The 9954-nt window shown below is 37.6% G+C and overlaps 1 long non-coding RNA gene across 1 annotated transcript; it reads right to left on the reverse strand.

Moving 5' to 3' along the window:
* Positions 1 to 4666: 4666 nt before the first annotated feature.
* On the reverse strand, positions 4667 to 9528 carry LOC119621419 (uncharacterized). The gene is made up of 3 exons (XR_005237976.2): positions 9497 to 9528; positions 8324 to 8432; positions 4667 to 5129 (listed from the first exon to the last, which is right to left on the reverse strand). It is a non-coding gene; the product is annotated as an uncharacterized lncRNA (long non-coding RNA).
* Between the last annotated feature and the right edge of the window lie 426 nt (positions 9529 to 9954).

Consider the following 9954-nt stretch of genomic DNA (forward strand, 5'->3'; position numbering starts at 1 on the left):
GGTTGATTCCCATTCATGCTTGGCCAGTGGTACCTTTATGGTACTTCCAGCAAATTCACCAACTTTGAACGCCAGTCAGTGTAACAGTACACCAATTATTTCCATTATCTCCGCTAGGAGTTCTTAAACTTTTTGTACATGGACCCCTTTCACTGTCTGAAGAATAGTTCTGTCTGTAGAATACTCAGAATAATGTTTTTCAATACATATTTTTTTAAAAAATGATATTTCAAAGGAAGACAAGGCATTTTCAAATACAGTTTAATAAAAATGTGTGCTTCTCTTTAAAAGCATTGAACAACAAGGCCTAAAAGCTGTGGGGATTGGAGCATTTTTGAGTCAATATTTTATTTTGAGATATCTGTACCAGCTATAAATTTGCATGAAAATTGATCAAATTGTTAGTGAGCCCCAAATCAAGAAAAGGAATGCACTCTCTAAATAATGCAAATATTTCACAGCATCAGATGATGATACCTTAATATATCCATTTCCAAATTAAACATATTCCTAATAGAGGGACCAGAAAGTAAACAAGTCCATAGACCTGGGCAAATGTTTTCTAGGCCAGGAATAAGAACAGTAAGCAAATTGTGTTGTGGTTCAAATGATAGGATTAACATATGAAGATTCTAGCAGCTGGTGAATATTTTTTAAAATTATAGAAAACACAAAAGCCTAAAGGTGGGAAGAGCTAGTCTTGATCATTTAGCACTATCCAGGGAGGAGGGTCCTGAATCTTGTTTGTAGAAACCATTTAGTTGTAAAGGGCTTTTGACTATACCTATTCTTACCTATTGCGTATAGATCTAGTTGAACTATCAAACTACTGTGGGGAGGCATGGGTGGCTTGCTATACCCCTAATACCACAGGGACCTTCTACATCAGGGGCACTTCATAGGGCTCCATGAACCTCTAGGAATTCTTTATAGAGAGAGAGAGAAAGAGAGAGATGGAGTTTCACTCTTGTTGCCCAGGCTGGAGTGCAGTGGTGCAGTCTTGGCTCACTGCAACCTCTGCCTCCCAAGTTCAAGCTATTCTCCTGCCTCAGCCTCCTGAATAGCTGGGATTACCAGAGCCCACCACCACACAGGCTAATTTTTTGTATTTTTAGTAGAGACGGGGTTTTACCATGTTGGCCAGACTGGTCTCAAACTCCTGACCTGAGGTGATCCACCCTCCTCAGCCTTCCAAAAGTGCTGGGGTTACAGGCATGAACCACTGAGCCCAACTGAACTTATAGGAATTCTTTAAAAAAAAAAAAAAAAATCAAAAGTTTCTGATCCTCCTAAGCATGGATACAAACTTTAGTGTAGGCAGATAATCATGGCTCTCACCAGATTCTCAAAAGGGAACTTGGCCCACCAAATGATAAAATGTACGTTTCTATCCTGTTTCTTTTTCCTTCTATAACACACCTGTCGACATCCACCACAACAGTGTTGCATTGCTCCCCTGAGCATATTTTCCTTTCTTCCCAAATTTCAATTCAAATCTTCCTTGAACCAGTGAAGAAATCTCCTGCCCCACGTTTTATTATAGTCTTTGTGAAAAGCACTAAATTCCTCTCCAGAAAGGTCCTTCAATCATTAATCCTAGAGTGTGTGAGCACCAGCAATGTAAAGCACCTTTCCCTGGCCTACCACCATCCAAAGGATTTAGGTTGGAAGCTCACTGAATTTGGAATCAACACAGCAAATGGATGAAAAGCAAACACCTTTATCTTTCTAGTTCTCCTCCTTCTACACTAAGCTTCACGCTTGAGATCTCAAGAAACTAGTTGAAGAAAGAAGAAAGGCCACCAACCACATTGCCCTAAATACATAAGTATTTAGAAGCAGGTAAAAAACTATGAAGAAGCCTAGACTAGAGGCAAGCTACAAATGCTTAAAAGGGGATTTGCCACCCATGCGCAAATGTGGATCAGTCTCTATTGTCCTGGTGTCTCCAACCAGGGAGTGAGAATGTGTCTCCTTGTTGACATAGGGCGGTCCTAGAACAAAGAAAGTTGATGACATAAACATATCCTTTTTTCCCAGCACTTGAGTTGTGTGTGATTTAACCTTTAACTCTTGCATGTTGATGTAGGTGAGATGTCAAATATTTTCTACCGACCTGTTGGCAACTGTTTAAAGTGTTTTCATCACTCTTTCACTAAGGCAAAGCCAGGCTCAGGCTAACCCGTTCTTCTAACAGAGTTGCTTCCCCCACCCTCTCTCTCCTTTCTCCCCCACTTCCTTCAGACCCAAACAGGAAAGCCATGACAAAGAGCTGGGATCAGCCTGGTAGTCATTGTAAATCTGCAATTACTTAAGTGTCACTTCCTGTTTTTTGAAAGAATACACTTGCAGCACAGAATAGACTGAGGTCTTGTGACCAATTGTGAACAAATGATTTAAATGGTGACAGGAACAATAGGAAGCCCAGTATCAGATGCTGCAATCCTTCTTTTACCCTCCTTTAATTCTTTAGACCCAGAGTTAAAGCCTCCTACTTCCCCTAGATTAAATTGCTGTCATGAAAGGACAAAACAGTCACATTCTGCCTACTTCATGCTTAGAGGAAAACCATCCTACCTTTTCCCGAAGCTGAACTCAAACCCACCGGTCTACTCATTCAGGGCAAAACAATTTTTTTTTTTTTTTTCGTGACAGAGCCTCGCTCTGTCACCCAGGTTGGAGTGCAGTTGCAGGATCTCGGCTCAATTTTCCTGCCTCAGCCTCCTGAGTAGTTAGGATTACAGGCACCGACTACTACGCCCAGCTAATTTTTGTATTTTTAATAGATGCGGGGTTTCACCATATTAGCCAGGCTGGTCTCGAATTCCTCACTTGGTGATCCGCCCACCTTGGCCTCCCAAAGTGTTGGGATTACAGGCGTGAGCCACCGCACCCAGCCTAAAACATTTTTTAAATAGGTGTATTTTCATTTAATGTTTAAGCCGAAGGCATAAAGTTCTTACCAGTTTTGCCTTTGCAAGACAAAGATCTTTCTACTATCAAAAAGCACAAAAAGTGGGGTAAAGATTCTCACCTGCATAATTTCATACATGTCTTTTAATTTAATGGTCATTCTTGTTCCCTTAGAGACAGAAGACAATTCTGTTGAAAGAATGGACTTTTAGCTACCAGCAAACAACAGCACACATACAACATATACCTGAAGAAAACAACTTGGATAAAGGAAGCATTACTCATTTGCATTTTCATATTTTTAGTCTGGATCTTGCACTCCTATCTTGGAAGGGAAATCTCCTTCATTAAAGAAAACTGGTTATGCCAAATGCACAAAAATAACAGTAGAAGGCACTGGTGTGGGGATGGGTGGAGGAAGGTCACCGCATGACTCAGAAGCACGGCTTCCATAATTCATATTTTAAGCCGTATTACTTCATAGTCAAAACAAAATTGGCTGGATGCAGTGGTTCACGCCTATAATCCCAGCAGTTTGGGAGGCCGAGGCAGGTGGATCACTTGAGGTCAGGAGTTCAAGACCAGCCTGGCCAATATGGCGAAACCCCATCTCTACTAAAAATACTAAAATTAGCCAGACATTGTGATGCATGCCTATAATCCCACCTACTTAGGAGTCAGAGGCAGGAGAATTGCTTGAACCCTGGGGGCAGAGGTTGCAGTGAGCTGAGATCACAACACTTCACTCCAGCCTGGGTGACAGAGGACAGAGCGAGATTCCGTCTCCAAAACAAACAAACAAACAAAACAAACAAACACACACACACATAATTTTAGGGTCAGAGGAAAAAACTAAAAAATTAGAGAAAACTAAAAAATTTTAGTTTTTAGAAAAAAATAAGTAGGGTTTCTAAGTCATATACATATACTATCACATAACTAAAGTAGGGTGTGTCTAAACTATATGCGTGTATGTATATACATATGTTATATTATGCATACATAGCTGAGTATAATCACACATAGCTAAAGTAGGGTGTGTCTTTTATGTGCTTTTTTGGATGTAGATTTTTAAATCGTATGTATCACATTATATAAAATTGTCTCAGTCGAACTGTCTACTTGGAAACATTAAAATCTTTCCATAGGAAAGTTTAAACTAGCCATAGGCTTAATTCTTATCTCCCCAGTTCATTTAGCATATCTGTTACTACTTCTTATAGGAAGAGGTGGAAAATCAGGCACTTTGGGAATCATGGAGCCTTTCTCAGACATGATTTGGTATTACTCTGTGCACCAAATAACTCAGCGGCCTGAAGACTTGAAAAAGTTAATAAACAAGTCAGAAAGGGCCTTTAGAATTACCACTTAAAGGTAGCCCATGACATAAACATTTTGTTTGTAGAAAACAAATCTTAGAGAACTGATAAAGTATGGTGCACACTTGTTAAACATTAGCCCCAACTTCCCATTTAAGCCATATTATATTTCTGAATTATAGTTTAGACAATATGAAAGTTTGCATGATTCACCCTAGATAGCAATCACTATCCAGGGAGCTAAATGCTTCGTGAGTTTCATATTTTAACTGGTAGGTAGACAAGAAAGAGCAAGAACAAAGGACATGACAAAATAAAGCTGCACCAGAGCAATTCATTAAAAATAACCCAATGTAGTCCAAAGTCAATATTAATTGACTGAATTAATAGTTTTTGAAAAATAAAATGTAGTAAAATTAGTTCTGATGTGGGGATAGGTTGGAAGAAGATCAAGTTTTATTTTGTTTGTAAAAAAGTATTCCATTAAAGCTACTGGTAAAATTATGTTTTATACCATTTATGAACATCACAGTACTAAGATAAAACACAACTTTCTTAAAAGTACAGCAGCAACATACTTAAAAAAAAAAAAACAAAACAAAAAGAAGCAAGAATATGATCACTAGTAAAAGTGTCTCATTGAAGAAGACCACCATTGAGGAGCTTGGGTATCAAAGGAGCAACAAATGGAAAATATCCTGTTCAGTCATAGAAAGTTTGAATCTGCTTCCTGTGAAAGCGTCCCTGCAGCAGAGTTTTTTGTCAGGCATTCGTCCTGACTCCTTTTTCTGGTTTTCCTTTCCTTCCCAGTCATCCAAGAGACCCCCTCCCCTATTTGTTTCTCTTTCACTTCTTTCTTCCATTCTTTTTCTTGTAGTCTTCATGCTGTTAACAAACCTATAATTAATTAAAAATTAAACATTTTTCTATTGAAATCACATGCACACAGATTCATATTCTATATTAGCAAAAATACATGTACAATTTAGTCACCATTGTAGCTCAATCAAAGAATTGGGGGATTATTTATAGTATCATACATATTAGATGAGTGAATTAACCATGACAGCGTCATATTCTTACTTACACATCACTTGGTGCATTATAAAATAGAGAACATACCAGACCCATTCCATAAGAAACCGTTTGAGAGATAAAGGAAAAATCTGAAGATGGTTCATGCCCTTTTCCCATGGCTTGCATAGCACTGCATGGCTGTTCACATGCACCCTATACACTCCTTGCCTTCTGCATTTCCCCATTCAGCCCCCTTGCTGTCATTCCATCATTTGCATGCTCCTTCTTGCCACATGATATTTTTGAGTTCTATTAAATTTTCTTTTACCATATTTACTTTTATGCTCTTACTTTTACTAAGTCCTACTAATATTGAGCATAATTTCTGGATCACTCAGATATGCAGTAATGTTAATTTAGGGATGAAATGTCCCTAAGACAAAAACATAAGTAGTTGTGTTTGTGATGTGGCATGTCAACGTATTAAGACAATTCAACTGAAATAAAGATTTGATTGACTGTAATGAAGTGAAGGAATTCAACTGATTGCTTGCATCTCATGCCCTGCAAAAATGAGTTGATTGAACCTTTTTCTTCCCTCTTCCCCCAGCAATTTAACCTGTTTGTATGTTTTTGAAATATACAGTTTCTATGGGGCATCTGTTTAGAGGCCTGCAAAAGGCGTTACTAAAAGAAAAAAGGCAATCAATAACATGCTTATTCTACAGTAACAACAATAAAAAGTTTTTTGTCTTTAAGAAGGACAAAAAATCCAAGCAGCATGTATTTTTAAAAAGTAAAAATTTTTTTAAAAAAAATATAATGTTAAGTACAAAATTTGCTCAAAAATTTAATATGGAATGTTACTAATGGCATTATAAAGTGGTATTTTTATTGGAGCATTTATATATTGGCACATATTTTTTGGAAAATAATTGGCATTATGTTGATGAAAATTAGAACATAAGCTAGCAAGTTATTTAAAATGTTCATACATCTGACCCAGTAATACAACTACAGTAAATGTAGCTTATAAATGTAAATCTAAAATAAACACCAAGATTTATATTCAAGGCTATTATTCTTATAGCAGTGCTCTACACAGCAAAAAAATGACAGTAACCTATATTCTGATTATATGTATATATTTATATTATGGCAAGTCTATAGAACTTAATATTATGCAGATATTGAAAATCAGATTTTCAAGGAGTACTACACGGCATAAAAATGTACGTAAGGTTCAGGAAGAAAATGAAGGATGTTAAATTATATATATAGCAATTCTCAATTTATAAATGTAAATTGTATGAATAAAATACAGAGATAGGAAGATAGATACATCAAAATTGGAAGGAAACATACAAAAATAGGGGTGATATTTGGATAGTAGAATTACAGGTGATTTTGATATTATTTTTACACTTTTCTGTGTTTTCCAAATTTTCTTCAATCATAAGTGTTATTTTTTTTCTTATCCAAGAAACAATTTTTCATCTACCTCTGCAATTTTTACTAACTTAATTAAATTCTGTCAAGTAACCTAACAAGTACCAATGTTTCCTTCTCTCTTAAACTCTCACCTTAAATGTTTTCCCTTAGATACTGCTGTTGACTCACAACCTCACAAGCGCATCCCTTCCCTTGCCATCTACCCTGATAGAGACCCCTCCTCATGCTTTGGACTCTTGTAACATAGGATTTTGTAGACTCATCACTCAGATATCATCGTTGGTAATCACAGTGTCTTAGATAGGGGTCCTTAAAAGCAGAGACCAAGAAAGGGCTTCAGATATATGTGATGTATGGAAGGAGTGATCTTTAGGAAACACCTAGAAGGCAGTAGATTAAACTGAACAGTGATGGGGAAATAGCAAAGGAGAGATGTGGTCTCAGGTAAAGTATGACCTTGGCTGATGCCCAAGAAACTGGGGCATAAATCACACCTCCGACAATCACACCCCCCAAGAAACAACCTTGTTGCACCTTGAGGATATGTGCCCAGGCTTTTGTACCCCCAGACCAGTCAGCCATTGGTGACCCAGAAGGGTGAGGAAAGGTGGTGCTGTAACCCCAGCAGGTGGCTCCTATCAGCAAAGGGCAAGCCTCCAGAAAGAACCCAAAACACCTGAGTACAGATGCACTAGCTGGCAAAGGAAATCTGGTGGAGCACCAACCATGTCTCCTACCCACAGTGATGATGAAAAGAGGAGGAGAAGGAAGCAGGACGGGGAGAAAATTTCAAACAAGTGCAGGCAATGTGGAAAGGGCACAATTTTTAAGTGATGCTCCCCTCCTAACTTGAAAGAATGGTGATTCAGGCAAGCAACTGCAACATTCTGGTAGAATAGAATGCCACAGTAGATTGAAATTGTATGAAGGCATTTAAAAATTCCGAAAAGTTTTTAATATAGGAGCTTAAGTAGATTGCTGCTTAGATGAACTATTTGCTCTGACCTCCCAAGAAAGTTTGAAGAGCAGATACACTTAATTTTCTCTAACATTAATACTTTTTCCATACAAATGTGAGCCTTAAATGCAGCTGCTAGGTTTTCCCAAGAGATGGCTTAATTTTGGAATCAGATGAAAGAACTCTTTGGTCCAGTGGTCCAAATTACTGAAAGACTCAGGGACAAGGAGATCTGTAAACTATGCTATAAAAACATGATGGGAAAGCCAAAAGCAATTGCAACAGAAGCAAAAATTGACAAATGGGATCTAATTAAACTGAAGAGCTTCTGCACCTCAAAATAAACTATCAACAGAGTAAACAGACAACCTACAAAATGGGAGAAAGTTTTTGCAAACTATGCACCTGACAAAGTCTAACATGCAGCATCTAGAAGGAACTTAAACAAATTTACAAGAAAAAGACAAACAACCCTATTAAATAGTGGGCAAAGAACATGAACAGACACTTCTGAAAAGAAGACATACAGGCAGCCAACAATCATATGAAAATAAACTCACATCACCAATCATTAGAGAAATGCAAACCAAAACCACAATATGATACCATCTCGCACCTGTCAGAATAGCTATTATTAAAAAGGCAAAAAATAGCACACGCTGACCTGGTTGTGGAGAAAAAGGCACACTTATACACAGTTGGTGGGAATGTAAATCAGTTCAACCATTTGTGTCCTTTCCATGTGGAAGACAGTGTGGTGATTCCTCAAAGACCTAAAAACAGAATTACCATTTGACCCAACAGTCCCATTACCGGGTATATACCCAAAGGAATATAAATCATTCTATTATAAAGACACATGCATGCATATTTTGATTGCAGCACTATTCACAATAGCAAAGACAAGGAGCCAGCATAAAAGTCCATCAGTGATACACTGGATAAACAAAATGTGGTACATATACACCATGGAATACTATGCAGCCATAAAAAAATGAGATCATGGCTTTTGCAGGAACAGGGATGGAGCTGGAGGCCATTATCCTTAGAAAACTAATGCAGGAATAGAAAACCAAACGCCACATATTCTCACAAGTGGGAGTTAAATGATCAGAACACATGGACACATAGAGAGGAACAACACACACTGGAGTCTATTAGAGGATAGTGGGTGGAGAGGAGGGAGAGGCTTAGGAAAAATAACTAATGGGTATTAGGCTTAATACCTGGGTAATGGAATAATGTATATAGCAAACCCCCATGACACATGTTTACCTGTGTAACAAACCTGCACATGCGCCTCTGAACTTAAAAGTATATAAAAATAAAAATAAAAATAAAAACCTTTTCCCTTCCTACCTTTGATTTCTTGGTGTTTCCAACAAATTTGAAAAACTCTCCAAATGTTCCTCTTCACCCAGTCATACTCTATGGGCTGCGCCGTGAGGGGGTAGTTACAGCAGCGCCTTGGTAGCAGAACAGTCTATGTCTACCCAGAATTATTTCCATGCTTTTCAAGGCCTAGGTCTACAAGTTCAAAATCTGCCGTCATTTGAGTGACAAAGTCAATCAAGTCCATTCTTGGATATTAAGTAGGTCAGAAAAATGTGCAGAAATGGTTTTCAGCACGTTCGGACCAGATTGTACAGACTCAACAAAGAGAGTATTTTACTCTTTAACTCCCTCACAATTTAGAGAAGCTCCAAAGTAGACTGTGCAAATATTGAGGGGTGTAAACACAGAATGTACAGAAAAAGGGGGAAAATGTTAGAAATGCTAGAAATAAGAAAGAAGTACATATAAAAAAGAGACATTTGAAAAACATCTTTCTCTTTACTAAGCAATTTATTTCCGAACTTTTTCAAGGCTCCTGCTATAGCCTTCAGGAAACTTGATGATGTCATTTCCTTTCAATTGGCCAGTTACATAAATGTTGGAAAACAGCCATTTAAAACAGCCCTCAAACAGATGGCCATGTGTGTAAATGCCAGAAAGTGAGAACAGCCATTTGCAGTTATTTATTTATTTTTTTACCCCACACATGGTATAATGTTTATTTTACAGCCTCTCTTATGGACTTATGTGGATCATTCTTGTCATTTTTCTAGGGAAAAAAAAAAAAAAATCCCAGAGGAAGCAGTCATAAAATACAAAAAGACAAATTATGAAATAATGAAAAATAAGGTAATGAACAGAAGTGAGCATCACGTTGGGAGAATATAAACCATCAAAGAGTGGTCCATACAGTGCTATTCAAATGATCAAACACTCTAGTGAAAAAAAAAAAAAAAAATC

The sequence above is a fragment of the Chlorocebus sabaeus genome, chromosome 4 (assembly GCF_047675955.1).
Source record: "Chlorocebus sabaeus isolate Y175 chromosome 4, mChlSab1.0.hap1, whole genome shotgun sequence".
In the NCBI taxonomy this organism is placed as follows: domain Eukaryota; kingdom Metazoa; phylum Chordata; class Mammalia; order Primates; family Cercopithecidae; genus Chlorocebus; species Chlorocebus sabaeus.